This window comes from Tympanuchus pallidicinctus, unplaced genomic scaffold (genome assembly GCF_026119805.1).
Source record: "Tympanuchus pallidicinctus isolate F22 unplaced genomic scaffold, pur_lepc_1.0 scaffold10, whole genome shotgun sequence".
NCBI lineage: Eukaryota > Metazoa > Chordata > Aves > Galliformes > Phasianidae > Tympanuchus > Tympanuchus pallidicinctus.
The window spans coordinates 23,624,577-23,639,398 of NW_026294619.1; positions in this window are offsets into that span (position 1 = coordinate 23,624,577).

The following is a 14,822-nucleotide window of genomic DNA, read 5'->3' on the forward strand; positions in this document are numbered from 1 at the left end:
ATAAAGAACTGAAATCAGGGAGCACAGGGCATAAATTCATGTTACCTTCCCATTCATTCTACGAGTGTTTCTATGAGTGTCGTGGTGAAGTCGCAACTTCTCTGACTGAATGGTTTAAGTTGCCAGATACATGCTCTAAAGTTTTAAAGTTAAAATCTATACGTTAGGCAAAAATAAAGGTTTGGATATATGACTAAAATTCATCGAGAAAAAATTCACAAGTTTGAAATATTTCAAATCTTTTAGGAGTACATGGGCCTGTATCTACCAGCGTTTTGGCTCATTCTGTTGAGTTCCACCTTCTGATTATTTAGAGGATTATGAGCTTTATGCATGATTAAAATATCGTGGTCATAAAAATGCATCATAGTTTCACATGGGATATATATTTTTAATGTAATAATTAATTTTATGCCGTCATAAATTCAGCCATCATTTCTAATCATAATCTGCTACTAACTGGAAGACAAGCATCACATACCCTCTCATGCTGGCAATCCTCTATTCTGTTGTGAAAGAGGGCTGGGTCTGTTGTCTGGTTTGGCATCTGGCTCCCTAGGATATGGAGGGAGTACAGCTGAGGTAACCCCGCATTCTTTGGATCAGCCGCGCTGCCAAGCTGTGAAAGAAACCTTGGATTACAGCCGCCTCAGCTGTGTGCTGAGGGACATTTGCATGCCCCTTACAAAATGCTAGTGGGTGAAGAGGCAAGAGGGTGACCTCCAGCTGTTTTTGCTTACTCTAGACTGTTTCAAGCTTGGAAGAGCTGCTGGCCCAAGTTCAAGAGTAGTCTGGGGAAATCCTGTAGGAATAAATGAGGGACATCGACTGAGAAGACTTTCTAATCTTCTAGGGCTGACATCCCATGGCCTGAGAGCTGGTTTTGTGTGTTGTGTGTCTTCAAAGGCTTTATGAAAGCAGTTAGAGAAATTCCTTCCCCAAGATCTAAGTCCCATAGGAGGGTTCCCATCTGAGCCTGGACTTGTTTTTACACATAAAAAAATAGAACGAAGTAGCTCATGACCATCAAGAAGATAAAAAAAATCTGTGTTATTATGTGTTGCTTTTCTTTCTTAAACATTCAAAATCTCCATTCTCAATCTCATTCCATTGCTCAATAACATTTGTGAAAAGGGAGTAATATAAAAATAATGGCTACTGCATGAGTATGCAGAGCCGTCACATGTAACTCACCTTTTAAAACCAAAGCATCATCAGGTATTTTAGCAAAAAGTAGAAAAAATTCCACTTAATAAAAAACAATATTTATGTGGATCTGTTGATTCCAACAGAGTTGTCATTGCTTCATATGGTAAATACATGAGCTGACATAGGTTGTCTAAATAAATAGCTAATGAGACAAAAAGTGAAACCAAAGTTAACTGTGAGGGCCCTGCCTGCTTTTTAATGTGAATTTCAAAGCTTTCAAAAAAACAAAAAAACAAAAAAAACAAAAATACAGTCTCTTTTTACCTTTCCAAAAGGACTGAAACTCAAGCATAGAATGGGAAACAAGCTGAAAAACTATGAAACTCTGAAGATATGACATAAGTCGCTGAAAGTTCAGAAATTGTAAGTGGCAGCATTAAGTTCTGTTGTTTATTTCAGGAAGGGCAAAAAAGAAAAGGTCAATTAAGGTGAGGACACCCGCCACTAAAACTGCCAGCATTTACTGCTTTATGTTAATCTCTGTGGCTCTAATCCCACATTATTTTTTATATATCGGTGGACAGCTGCACTTGAACAGAGGCCCATTGACTTGTCATCTGAGCATCTCTTTTGCATTTCAAGGACTTTGATGTGTGTGGCCGGAAGGAGGAAGTCTCTTTAGCCCACAGCAACATCCTGGTGCGTACACGCTGCTTTCTTAGCACACTGCAATTCTTCTTGACTACTGCAACTCTGCAAAGAACTGTGGAAAAACACACATGCATCTTTTAACTGTCATGTGGATCATTTGGTTGTACAGTGGTGATGTGACAAGTACCAAATGCTATAGCAGTGAGTAATATAAATGGTGGTTGTCCACAAACCAGGCATTTGGTTAGTAGTGCAGGTGAAAGGACATCAGGTTACAGATGTTGGAGACTGCTGATTCTGCAGCCTATGAGGACCATGACAGGTGCAGTTTCATGATAAGGCTCACTAAAGCTGTACATGAGTAGATATGTTTTCCAGGAGGAGGGGTAGAGGCAAAGAGCACAATGGCTAAAAAGTGAGCATGATGAATTTCTGAACTGAGTAGCATGCCTACTTCCTATCACAGCAAAGGAAGGAATACACTGTGAAGGAAATGTCTTCCAGACTCGTATCCCTAATATGCTATGAAATATATGTGCATAAACTCCCTGCTTGGGCTTATTTCAACATCCAAACAAGCTTGTGAGCAGTGTTTGATTATCCAAGAGTAGGGGAATGCAAACTTTCTGACACCTCCAAGAAGCTTCCAGCAAGCACTTGGACTTGGAATTGATGCCTAGGGAGCTTTTCCACACAGAGATAAGTTTAATTGCAGACATCAGCATTTTGTTTTGGAGACTGCTTTGTCCAGAATTTTGCAGTGTGTGCATATGTCATCTCAAGCATAACAGCTAGCAAAAAAGGATCAGCTGGTGCTCTAGACTTCAAGGCCAAGTGCTGTGAATATCTACAATAAATGTTACACACTTGAATAATGCCTTTGGCTCAGTCTGTGCTGTCTCTGGGATAGTGAGCCAGGGAGCACGGTATGAACCCCGTCCTGCTCGTTGTGTGCATGCATTGCTGGCAAGGGGATACCCTAAGCCCAGCTATTTCCAAGTCCTGTACTTTCCCTATCATCCATGAAATGGGGCTTTTCTATGGGGAGTAGCCAGCTAGCACATTTATTCTGGGATACAATGGGATAAGTAATACAAAGGCATATCTCTTCTCATTAAGGGAAAAAGAAACCCTTTGGAAAGAATTGTATACTTCACCCCACTGAATTTGTTCTTGCCTAAGATGAAATGAATTGTTCACATTGTCATCTAATCCTTTTTTAGACCATGTGCAAAAAAACCTAGAGCTTTATGGCTAGAGTTTGTCATTAGTTATCACATATGAGGGATTCTGAGTGTAGTATTTCATGTAGGCATTTAGTTTTATGGCATCAATGTAGGTGTTGAGTTGGATTTGTGTGTGTGTGGTTTTTTGTTTTTTTTTTTTTTAATGTTTGGCATATTATCTATTTTTAGAGCTAGCAAGAAATATAGAATAAAGATAGAATATAAGCAATTCAATGAGTTTACAGTCAGTGCGATGCTATGAGTCAGATGGAAGAAAGTTGATGATAAAGGGTGTGACTGGGATAAATAGATAATTATCATGTAAAATAGCACGAACAACAGCCAAAGTTGGAAAAAGACAGTGTTTCCAAACAGGAAAATATTTTTCAGCTGGGGATTTGAGGATTTGTATGCTAAGAAAGGGTTAGGGGATTTCTCTATGCAGCTTGCAAACCCTCCCATCAATTCGTCCTTAAATTGAGGTTGTCTGTCATTTGACTATTGCCACTCAGCCATGTTTGGTATTCACTTAACTGTGGTTATGGAGGGGGCTAGAAACCTCACAATGCTGAAAAAAGACTAAAATCTCACAATTAAAGGCATGCACTTAAAAAAAACCTCCCCTGAAAACTTAAAAAAAAAAAAATTAGAGCAGAAGACTTCAACTGTTACATAGGTGTCTTCAGCCTATCAAGGTAATTTCTGGTTATCATGAACCAAACATTCTAAGCAGATGGTGAAATTTAATTGATTTTGCAAGGATACATGAATACTCCTAAATCATAGTACACCATAGGAGTGCTTTAATGGAGCTTGTAGAAACTGTAATAGCTGTCCTATTTCAAAGGTACTGTGAGGGTGGCTCCCATAATTCACTTTTCCCTCAATTCTGAAAGTTGGTACAAGATTGATAGAGGCACTTTCCATCCTCAGCAGCTCCACAACACCCTCATGCCAAGAAAGGCAGGTCTAAATGCCTATTTTCTCACCTGACTAGTGGGCATCAGTTGGTCTCTATGGAACCTGTAGTGACTGGTCATAACTCTTGCATTCCTTTCATTGAGGGCCAGTGATGGCTCATAGGGACTTTGTACCCCCAACCAGCACAGACTGAAACTGATGCAGCCCCCCTTCATCTCTGCTCTGTATCCATTTGTTCTTTGTTTATTTATACTCTTTACTCCTTGTGCTTTTATACTCCTTATATACTTCAAACATTCATACCTCATACATATAAGGAAGCAAAATCTTATGGAGATCTGTCATCTAGATTAGAAAAAACAACAAAAGCCAAGATTAAAAACACGTTGATGAAACTTGTAATATGTGGCTAGGAACTGACAGCAAACGTGTAATTAATTTGAATAAGCTGTTCTGTAGTATTAGGACCACCCAAAAGATGGCACTAAACAACCTTTAGTCACCCCAACTGATACCTGGGTATACATCCGCACATGCACACACAGCTTTCTAAGAATACTCAGTAAGAATAGTTTGCTAGCTTAATTTTGTAATTCTGTGTGCAAAAGTAGAAATTCTCTTAGATAATTCTATGTTAGACCAAAAGGAAAATTGAGGAGAACACATTTATACAAGCAGATAAACTTTGCACTGTAAATATTACTTTTCTTGACCCACATGAAAGCATTCATATTTTTGTAAACATGACAATGTGACATTTGGTGAACAGCATAACTGCACTAAAATTACTCAGGAGTGAGGTACCGCAGTTAAAATATTTGATTATTTCAGAGCTACTGATGCCACCACTATATATTGAGTTTGGCAAATATGTGGTTATTGGGACAGAAGTGCTCTTATTTATGTGAGTGCAGTGTGAATGCGAAGTCATTTCACCAGTGAAAACAGAGCCACATGGAATAGCAAGTGTTAGCAAAGGCAAACTCTCGGCCAATTATCACTACCTTTTTAAACATGTAGGGTCAATGATTTTGATTTTTAAGTCAGTGTAGTAGTTCTGTGGTGAGAAGAAAGACGTGTTTCTACTAGTCACCTTCTTGTTTATGATGGAATAGTTGAAGGAGGAAAAAAATCCCTTTCATATTTACCAACCTATGAAAACTCTTATTGTTATCTAATTTACAATAAGCCCTAAAGATAAGAGTGTTCAGAAGAACTGCTGGAGGAGGAAACTTGACATCCTGGAGTTAGCTTTCTCTATGATTTCAGTTTCATGATTGTAATCAAATACCACATTGTTAATAGTAAACAACACAACTTCAAGAACACCACCTTTGCTTAGGGCAGAAGTAATTTGGGCACCAAAAGGATTTGAGAAACTCGTTGCCTTCCTCATATGTTTGATTCCTGTGTGTTATGAGGCTTCTCTTTTAAATGTGGTTGCCTGTTAACCCACAGTTAAAGTAGACAGATAAAAAGAAACAGCCCAGGAACTGGGACAGATGTGGGAATTGAAGCCTGGGTACAAAAACTTCTTTCAGCTCGTTTTCCAAAACTTGTCCTTTTGTGAGTCTTTAGTATCTTGCTCACTCCTGCATTTCTTACTGCCACAGCCAGAATGGAAGCCTCGAAAACACTGAGTTCTCTATACACTCATGAAATCAAAGGCATTTAAATTGACTGTATCAGCTCAGAAGTGGAAGTCAAGGTTTTATGTTTGGGGATATATTATTTTTATTCTTCTTTTGACAACTCGAGAAAGGCATTTCACTCATATAATCATTCGATTATAATAAAGAAACAAGTGTGGATGTTGAGGTTTTCATAAGGAAATGAACTGGAATTTATTCAGCAGAACTTAGTAGCCACCTGTGGGGAAGTTGTGCACAGACATGGAAACACTAACTGGCTTGGTTATGTGTATTCACCATGCGTAAAAATGCCAAAAAAAGGGAAGAGATAAGAGAAGTACACAGAATGAATAGATGAGGAGCTGGGTTCTCTTTGCTTTTGTAGCAAAGTGAGGTTTACTCACTGAAAGAAGGAGGTTCTGCACAAAACAGTGTTAAAAGCCACCATGGAGTTTTCAGGTAGTGTGTGGTTACATTTTACCATGGCTTGTTGACATTTAGGGCTTACTAGCATTATAATGTGTAGTAGGAGTACTGTGATAGGACTAGGCTGCAATAGTCAGTGCTAAAATATATGTAAGTATATTAGTAATTGACTTTAAAAGGTTTGTAGTAACATAATATTTAAATATAGTATACTTGACTAAATGAAGCAGATACGTTTGTGTATCTCAAAATCCTTTTTAATTTGATTTTAAACAGTGGCATATTAGTTAAAATTCTGCAAGTAACAGGAAATACATGAGATCACGTTTCGGGAATATATTTTAAGGGAGGTGGGGAGAAAAGCATTTTTCTGACAGCCATTGCAATTTGCACAACATGTAAATTCTGAGGAGTTTTGAACTCACTGCAGACATTTTTTACACTGGAGGATGTATAGTTTCTTATGTAAGCTTAGAGATAACTTTGCACTGAAGTAAGAGCTGGAGGAGGTAAGGGGGTGGGATGACAGGGCAGCAGAGAGCCTGAATTGGAACATCGTGAATTCTCACAATGGTAGCTCACTAAAAAAAATGCTGCCGAATAAACCTGACCCTGATTTTTTACTTGAAAGCTCTTTGGAAACAGGATACTGCTCCCATGCTCTTTCAGTCCTTTTGAGACCTGGAATGAGATTCACCTCAGTCAACGTCTGACATTTCATAGAATCACAGAGTGGCCTGGGTTGGAAAGGATCACAAAGATCATCTAGTTTCAACCCCCCTGCTGTGGGTGGGGTCGCCAACCACCAGACCAGGTTGCCCAGAGCCACATCCAGCCTACATTTGCACTGTAGCTCTCTGTATAGGACCCCCACGTCCTTTTGTCACTGGAAAGAAGTACACATTTTTAATGTACAAGTCATCTCATTTGTCGTGGACCTTTACTGTAGGGTAAGGTGAATAGCATGTATGAAGTGCCCATTTTCTCTTTGCTGAAAAGACTTATAAAGACTATTTCAGATACAGATTGCAAAGTCCGCGAGAGGAACTCTGTCTCCAATGTCAAAAGAAATTTTACTTTTGATTTTTGAAAGATTATGAAAATGTTGCTACAGTTATGTATATTTAGACTCAAAAAATTAAGAAGTGTAACAGTCTGATACACTCTTGGCAGAGAACATGACACTGGAATAATTTACGACAGCAGTGTTTGTCTTCATAGGGCAACTTACATAAAAGTCAACTGTTGAACCATAAAGCAGTCTGTAGAGCAGTCAGAGGCCAGGGATGGATTCATCTGATCAAAGGTGAAAGCCTCCTCCACATCCAATAACCTAGAGACAGCTTTCTACTCCCTTTATAGTCAACAGAGAGAAACATGAGCACAGTTAGTCTCATCCTTATGTCAGTGGCAAAAGCCACAAGTATTGCACCTTCTAAATGTCTGCTTTTCTCCGTTAGCTTGTTAGGACCGCTAGGTTGACTATTTAAAGACACTTTAAGTGTTGCGTTAGGCAGAAGTAGCGCTCTCATCTGCAACAGGGAACTTTTGTGCTTTTGTGGATGCAGTTGCAAGAGGAGAGTTGAATAAAAAAAGTAACCAGGAGGGTTAATCTGATGCTGAAAGCGGCTGTAAAAAATCCTGATAGGGGAAGAAGATCAGTGGTTTTGTATCACTGGTTAGGAGTCTAGCAATCCATGGTAGGTTTCTGGCTGTGCAAGTAGAACTCACTGCATGAGTTAAAACGGGATAGCTATGAATTTTATGTCTTCCAGTTGCTTCCTCTGAGAAACAGTGGTAATGATATCTTCTCGTGCCTCTTTGTCACTCACCATTTGACCTCTGTAAACATAGGAGTATTCTGAAATCTCATTGCTTGACTTTGCAGGTATGGGAAATTTGGGGATATTTGGCTAAGTTAACTTTTGAATGGCAGCCCTTTCTTTCAGCTTTAGTTCTGAATCAAACCAGCATAACTTGTTTGGAAGAAAATCTAAGCAATGAACTTAACAGTGAAACCTTGGGGATAGGAATTTTATTTTGTTTTTCAGTATGAACAATTTATTTAAGAAAGTAAACTGTAGGATCATACAAACATGTTTTACCTTTTCTATTCTCCTTTCTTCTTTTGGATATTTTTGCTGTGCATTCTGGCTCAAATTTGGGGATTGGAGACAAAAGCAACCTTCAGACACCACTGTTGATGTAAGCCTTCCTCTTTCTTGGACTTGCTCAGCACAGCAAACCCATGTAACTCCACCTGTAGCCATCCATCTTCCTGGGAATCATAACACATGTGTATGCTAAGAACATGTAAAGAAGTCTTTTGTTGAGTGCTGCTATGAAACGGACCAATAGGAAGAAAGTTTTCAATACCCTGAACTGCTGTTGCAACAACATTGTATGGTTACTGTATAAAGGAAGTTAAATACCTAACATAACTATTTAATGTCTCCCTTTCATGGAGGCAGTGAAAGTCTTTTTGAAGGAAAAATTCCTAGTAAAGTACTTTCCTCACGGGGAGAATAAGTGTTCTAATCAGACAAAAGAGTATTGACAGAATAGTAGGTGCCACAGTCCCATTGTTGGTCTTGGAAGCAAAACTGTAGCAATACTGACATCATAAGTTTGGGTTGGACCCCTGCCTCTGAAGTTACTTTATTTTCCCCTCTACTTTTTCTAATTTCAGGTTTGTGTACTGCATGCACTTCTGAGTGATTATGCTCCCTACACTATGCTCCTGCAATCTGTCTGCAAAATATATTAAAGGCTGAAACTGCCATGGTGGAAGTTATTAATGACAACAATGAGTGCAAAGCCTTATCTTCTCACTCCAAAGTGGCTTATATCACTTAGGCACTACGTTAAAAACAAACAAACAAACAAACAAAAATAACAACCTAAGCCTTCTAGATTGAGTCTATAAGAAAACCGCTTGTTTGTAAGCGGTTATTGATCTCACCATTATCATGATTCTCAATTCATTTCATATTTTGATATTCCTGCATATTTATATTCACTCACTGTAATGGGGCTTGAAAGACTATTTGCTGGTCTGTTACAATGTTTTCTCATAGCAAGAGATGATGCTATCATCCAACTATTAGCTGGAAAGTGCACTAATTGTTTTCTGAGTGGGTAGGAGGTCACAGTCTATGGACAACGGAAACACAAGAAAACTACATACAACTGTGCTCTGGAATTAAGCAGAGGGAGGAAAAATAATATTTTAAAATATATATCATAAAGATAATTTCAAAGCTTTTTTAAAGGCTTTGCCATGCTCAAAAATGGGAAACTTAAGAATTATTCAGTGTTAAGACCAGAAAGGCCAGCTCACAGTAGCAGAGATTCACTAGTAGTAAATAATAGAAGTACTTTATTTTCAAAGTCACAAGGCAAACTTTGATCATCATACAGGCAGTTCAGCAGACCTGAAAAATCTTGCTATTGACCTCTAAGATAGGATAAAACTGAGAGAGAAGGGGAGCTAATTCACCAACTTTTTAATTACTGCTATGCCAAGACTTTTAGAGAGTTTGAATCCCAAACATGTACTCTAGGAAAGGAAAACATTTCCCTTCACTGTACAGACTTTAGAAGGTGTCTCGCTTTTTTTGCCCTCTCCTACCCCTCCCTCATTTTTTTTTCCTCATATGTACATGTAAAAACACAAAGTCATATGTAAGAAGTTCACTTAATTCTTCACTCTCTGCTCACATTTGTTACAAATTTTGTTTGGCTTCCAGTTTGCCAGAAGGGAAAGGAAAAGTGTGCTCCAGCCAGGGAATGCTGCTGTCCACTGAAAAATGTCTTTGGATGGAGGAGCTCTTTTTCATGGCTGGATTGTGGCTTTTGGCAGCAGGGGTGGCAGGAAGCAGTTGCCATAACAACTATACCATTAAAAAAAAAAACCCTTTAAGTAGAGAAACATCTTTGAAATCACGCTATTATTAATGATCCTGGTAGAATCTATCAGTTCCATATTGTGGGTGACAGGATATTGAGTGCGGTCTCCTGAGTGCACACTAACAATATGTTTTAGGGCTATATTCAGTCATTGGTTTGTAAGGTACATAGAGGAGAAAAATATGTCAACAGGCAGAGCACTGAACATAATCTGCCTTGCGTGGGATTTTAAGGCTTGGCTAGAATCACAATGTGATGTTAAATAGCATACGGAAATGTATATACATGTGCATATATATGTTCTGAAAAAATGTTAAGGATGGGATTTACAAATTCATTGAAGTGATTTAAAGACGTGACTTACGCTTTAAGTCAAAGCTAAGAAGTCTGCCTTAAGCGTAGACATAATTTAATATTTATTGGGATTCATGTGGCAGGTACTACTTAGATAAAAAGCACAGATTAATACTGAATATTACTGCAGTAGACTCAGGGATTTTCTACAGAGGTGGTTTATACTGGGTCAAACCCAGCGGAAGGTTTTTCATCCGCAACATTACACCACACATTATTGTCACTGGCACATTGCTTTGGCACTTCTTTTTTTTGCTCTTGAAATCAGAAAATATTTAACACTGCTAAAATAACTTCAGTCTGTTGCCATATGAGTACCAACATAGCTTTTGTGGTCCTCTAACTACTTTCCTGCAGCACTTTGCAATGTATCCCTGATGACCAGGCTATTTATTTGCTCATGGCACTTTTCTGAACTAGTCAGGTGAACTGGAATCATCTCCCTACATTGGTTCCAGGAAGGATTTATCCCTTCATTCTCACGCATGTTATGGATCAGCACCCACGAGACTGTCCATCAGTGAGCCTTTTCTAGCTGTGGTGGTATTGCAGAGAGGATGAATGCTCCCACATGCCCTTTCTGCTCCAACAGCCTTGTCTTGAGGCATGAAGAGCCTTGGGAGCCTTAGTTAATTAAGTTTCAGTCTAAACCCCTTGCCTGTGAGGTATGTTACCTACAATACATCTTACTGGTACATGTATCAAAGAAATTTTCTAGCCTGTCTACTAGCTTGCTTTAAAATAAAGTGCTATATTAGCAAGTGCATCAAGAATGAGCAATACACTCTCAGCCATGTGAATTGCAATGCGTATTATGGTTACAATTACTCCAATCCAAGAGTACGAACTTCTTGACAATCTAATTAAAGTAGTTGACCAGGATTTTATTAAAATCTTTAAGGAAATGCTTAAACTTATAAATCCATGATGACTGTAATCTACTTTTTCTTTAATAATAATATCAAGAGTCTCATAAATAATGGATCTACAAATTCTTTGTCTACTATTTCTAACTGAAATCTATATGTATTCTTATAGAATATAAATTTTTTCTTGCTTACCTTTATCTGGTACGTTTAGTCTTGTATGAAATTATTCTACTCCGAACTCTTTTCTTACATGTAGGCTCAAGATAGAAGAGATTTTGTTCATAGATACCATTCATTCTTGGGTCTTTTTTTTCTTTTATTCTTTTGTAGCTTTGTAGTTGGAAATAAAAAATAACTGTCTCTTTTACATATTCTTACATATTTCTAGAAATCTGGCTAGCTCTGAAGACAAACCAGTTGATGATTTATATAAACATTATGAATGCAGCCAAAGGAAATGGCTCTTGTGGTAGAACATGCAGGCTCTGGAGCCTCAGACTGGAGTCCCTCTGGGAAGGCCTTCTGCAGGGTAAGCTGGGTAGAAACCTTTTGGAGGAAAAGTTGTTCCATAATAACCTCACAGTTTGCCTTGGGTTCTGGCTCTCTCTGCCTTGCCATAAGAAACTATTTTAGAGGAAAATATAGCCAAAAATACATAATGGACTCATCCTAAAATAATAATTATTTTGATGGATAAAGAAGTAAAACATCCTTTGGTTCTTTCTCCTCTTCTCTAAAGATGAAGTTCTTAATATAATAATTCAGTTCACTGCCTCTTTTTAACCTGATTAAGGGCTAGTGTTTCACTGATGATTTCCTGTGTACATTAAGAGTCCGAGCTTTACACAGAGAAGTCCTGCCATTTCCCTTCTCCCTTTGAAGAGCTTGTATGGCCAAGAGTCTGACTGTGTATTTTGGCATTTGAATGCCAGACTAGTTGGTAATTTCCCCTTAAACCTTTTCATAGCTCAAATTCCTATCAAAAAAGCCTATCTCTTCACAGCCGGTGGTTTACCATACAGAGGCTGTCTCCACTATCGGCATCCTCTCCGTGGCTTGGCTTGCACCCGCAGAGCCTGCCATTTCATATGCTTTTAGCTGGGAGTTCTCTGCAGCATATATTTAAATGAAATATTGCCTGAAAGCCCTCTGGATGGCTGTTAGATCTTTGCATGCCACATAAATATTAGTGTGAAAACATTCCTCCCAGCCCACACAGAATGCATGTAACGCTGTTTTTTCTGGACAAACCATCCGTAAGTACAGTGAGGCCTTCAGAAAGGACCACTTTCAGTGGGCAGGGTCCTGTTTTAAATCGACCACTTTAAAGTGCTCAGAAAGTTTCCAGTATAATTTTCGTTACCCTGTAGTTACAGACCACCTTTACTAGGTAGTGCAGCTTGTTTGCCAACACGTTGGGCAGCTGCCATGTCAGCAATTGCTGCAGTGGCCGGTCGCCAGGATTCAACTATTTCAAGATGTGAGTTACCTGATGCTGCTGGGGACGGTGCTGGGGCAATGTTCACCTCTCAGACGCCTCCTCAGTCTACAAGCAGATGCGGTGCCTTCACTGCTTTGTGACTGCGTGGGGCACATTTCCAGCAGGCCTCTGCTGGATTGCCTGTTGAGGGCAATTTTCACATTCTTTGCACAAACTTTCATGGTCTAACTCATGTGTGCCCTTCAGCAGTCATCTGCGCAGCTAGAGCGAGATTTACATCTGCAAATCTCATCAGGGCATAATGGCCTTCGATTATTAAATAAGCAAAATTATCAGTCATCATGAGAACACATGGCTCCATCAGCAGAGGGCCCAGGCAAAGCACCTGCTGCCAGGGTACTCGCTTCATGCTGTGCTACATTTCTGTGAAAAACGGAAGTTTCAGCCCTGAGTGTTCCATAAGCAAGCATGAGTGCCTGATCTGTTTCAATCACAACTCTGCAAGTGAGCAGCTCTGGGCAAGCAAGCTTCAAAGGAGCAAGAAACTCAGTACTTCCAGAGCAAGAAGTGTAAAATCCATCTTGACTGCACTTTCAGAAAATAACAGAAGTGTGTAAGGGGGAGGGAAAAGGTGGCTAGCAGAGCTGTAGCTATAAAATGTATATTTATGATGCACACCTGCATGAAGCACTTGGCTATGCTGGAAATAGGCATGTCCGTGCACATATGCAAGATCCTGTGAGCTCAGTTTCACCTGCTGGAACATGGGCCCTCTGGCACCCACCTGCTGCATTCAAGGCTTACTTGGATGCGTTGCTGCTAATATGGGTCTGGGTAGCAGAACTTGGGCTGCTATCAAAGGGTATGTTTTCAGTTCTGTAGGTGCAGGTCCTTTAGGTAAAGTCTTACTGGGAAAGAGGAATAGAAAGGACAAATACAGTAAAGAAACATCAATGAACCAAACCGCAACACTTGGAGTAGTGAGAGATTGCTGCATCAATGGATGCAATGGCCATTTTAATGAACTAATTATTTAGTTGCATTCCTAAAACAGACCTTTATCAAGCAACTGCTTAAGGAAATACATGTGCCTTTTCCTTGAAGTATATATTTTTTTAGAACAATCAAGAAAAAGCAAAGAGATTTCTGCACTGCTCCTGGAAGCATGGGAAATAATCATTTTCCTTGGATTTTATTAAAATATTTTCCCCCACGTTTTCTCTTCAATCCTCTTGTTGAATCAATGTAGAATGCTGAGTGGTGTGAGTACGATTAATGTATTACTTCCAAATTAGCAGAGTGTAGCATAAGAAGAGCAAGGTAACAGTATAAGCAATGTGGAAAAACTCAAACATTGCCTTATTCTTGTTTAATTATTCCATATATTTTGCTGTTTCCAATTTTTTTTTTTTTTTTTTTAAGGTTCAGTTTGGCTGGAAGTCTAAAATTGGCCACATGGATCCTGTATCCTAACCTAAAAATGAGATTTGGGTCTACAAGTTCAGAGTCTTGGGAATAAAAATCTCCCCCATTGTACATAACTCTGTAAAGTTTCTGAAGAGGTGAAATGTCACATTATGAAGAGATGGAAAATGCATTAAGAGAGAATGAGTTCATCTTCCTGATACAGAACAGTCTCTGCACAGTAATGGAATTATGACAAGCTTGGATGTTTGAGGAAGTCTATGCTGCTGTCTGTGCTGCATTTGATTTGTATAGGAATGGATTTCCATTCTCATTAATGGCTTTCTTTGAGCTACTGCAAACTCTAAAATGAGAAATAAAGCCATAATTTTGGGAAGATCTGCCACTACCACTTGGGGACATTGCAGCTTGCTTTGTAGAAAATAAATACAGAGGAGGAACTGAAGTATTTGTGAGATATGGAGTTCTGCCATAGACAAAAAATGCTTAAAAGTAGAGGACAAAGTCATGGTATAGTTTGTATGACTGCTACCTGTACCTGTCTAAGAGCAGGGGGAGATGAGGAGTGGGTGCATTTTTTGTTTTGCCCCAGGACCCTGGATGAGCTGAAATGCAGTGAAGGAAGAAAACATGTTAGTCTGTTATTGCTGAGAAGTGTGTGGAGTAGTTGAATCATTTCCCAAAGCCTTTTAGGCAGGAAAAATGGTAGAACTGCATGATTGTACAGTGTTTTCACTTCACTGATGTTGAACACTGTATTCTTTCTGATGACCAATGCACAGTTTTATAAACATGTAGTGTAAATGTAAAAATGAGATTT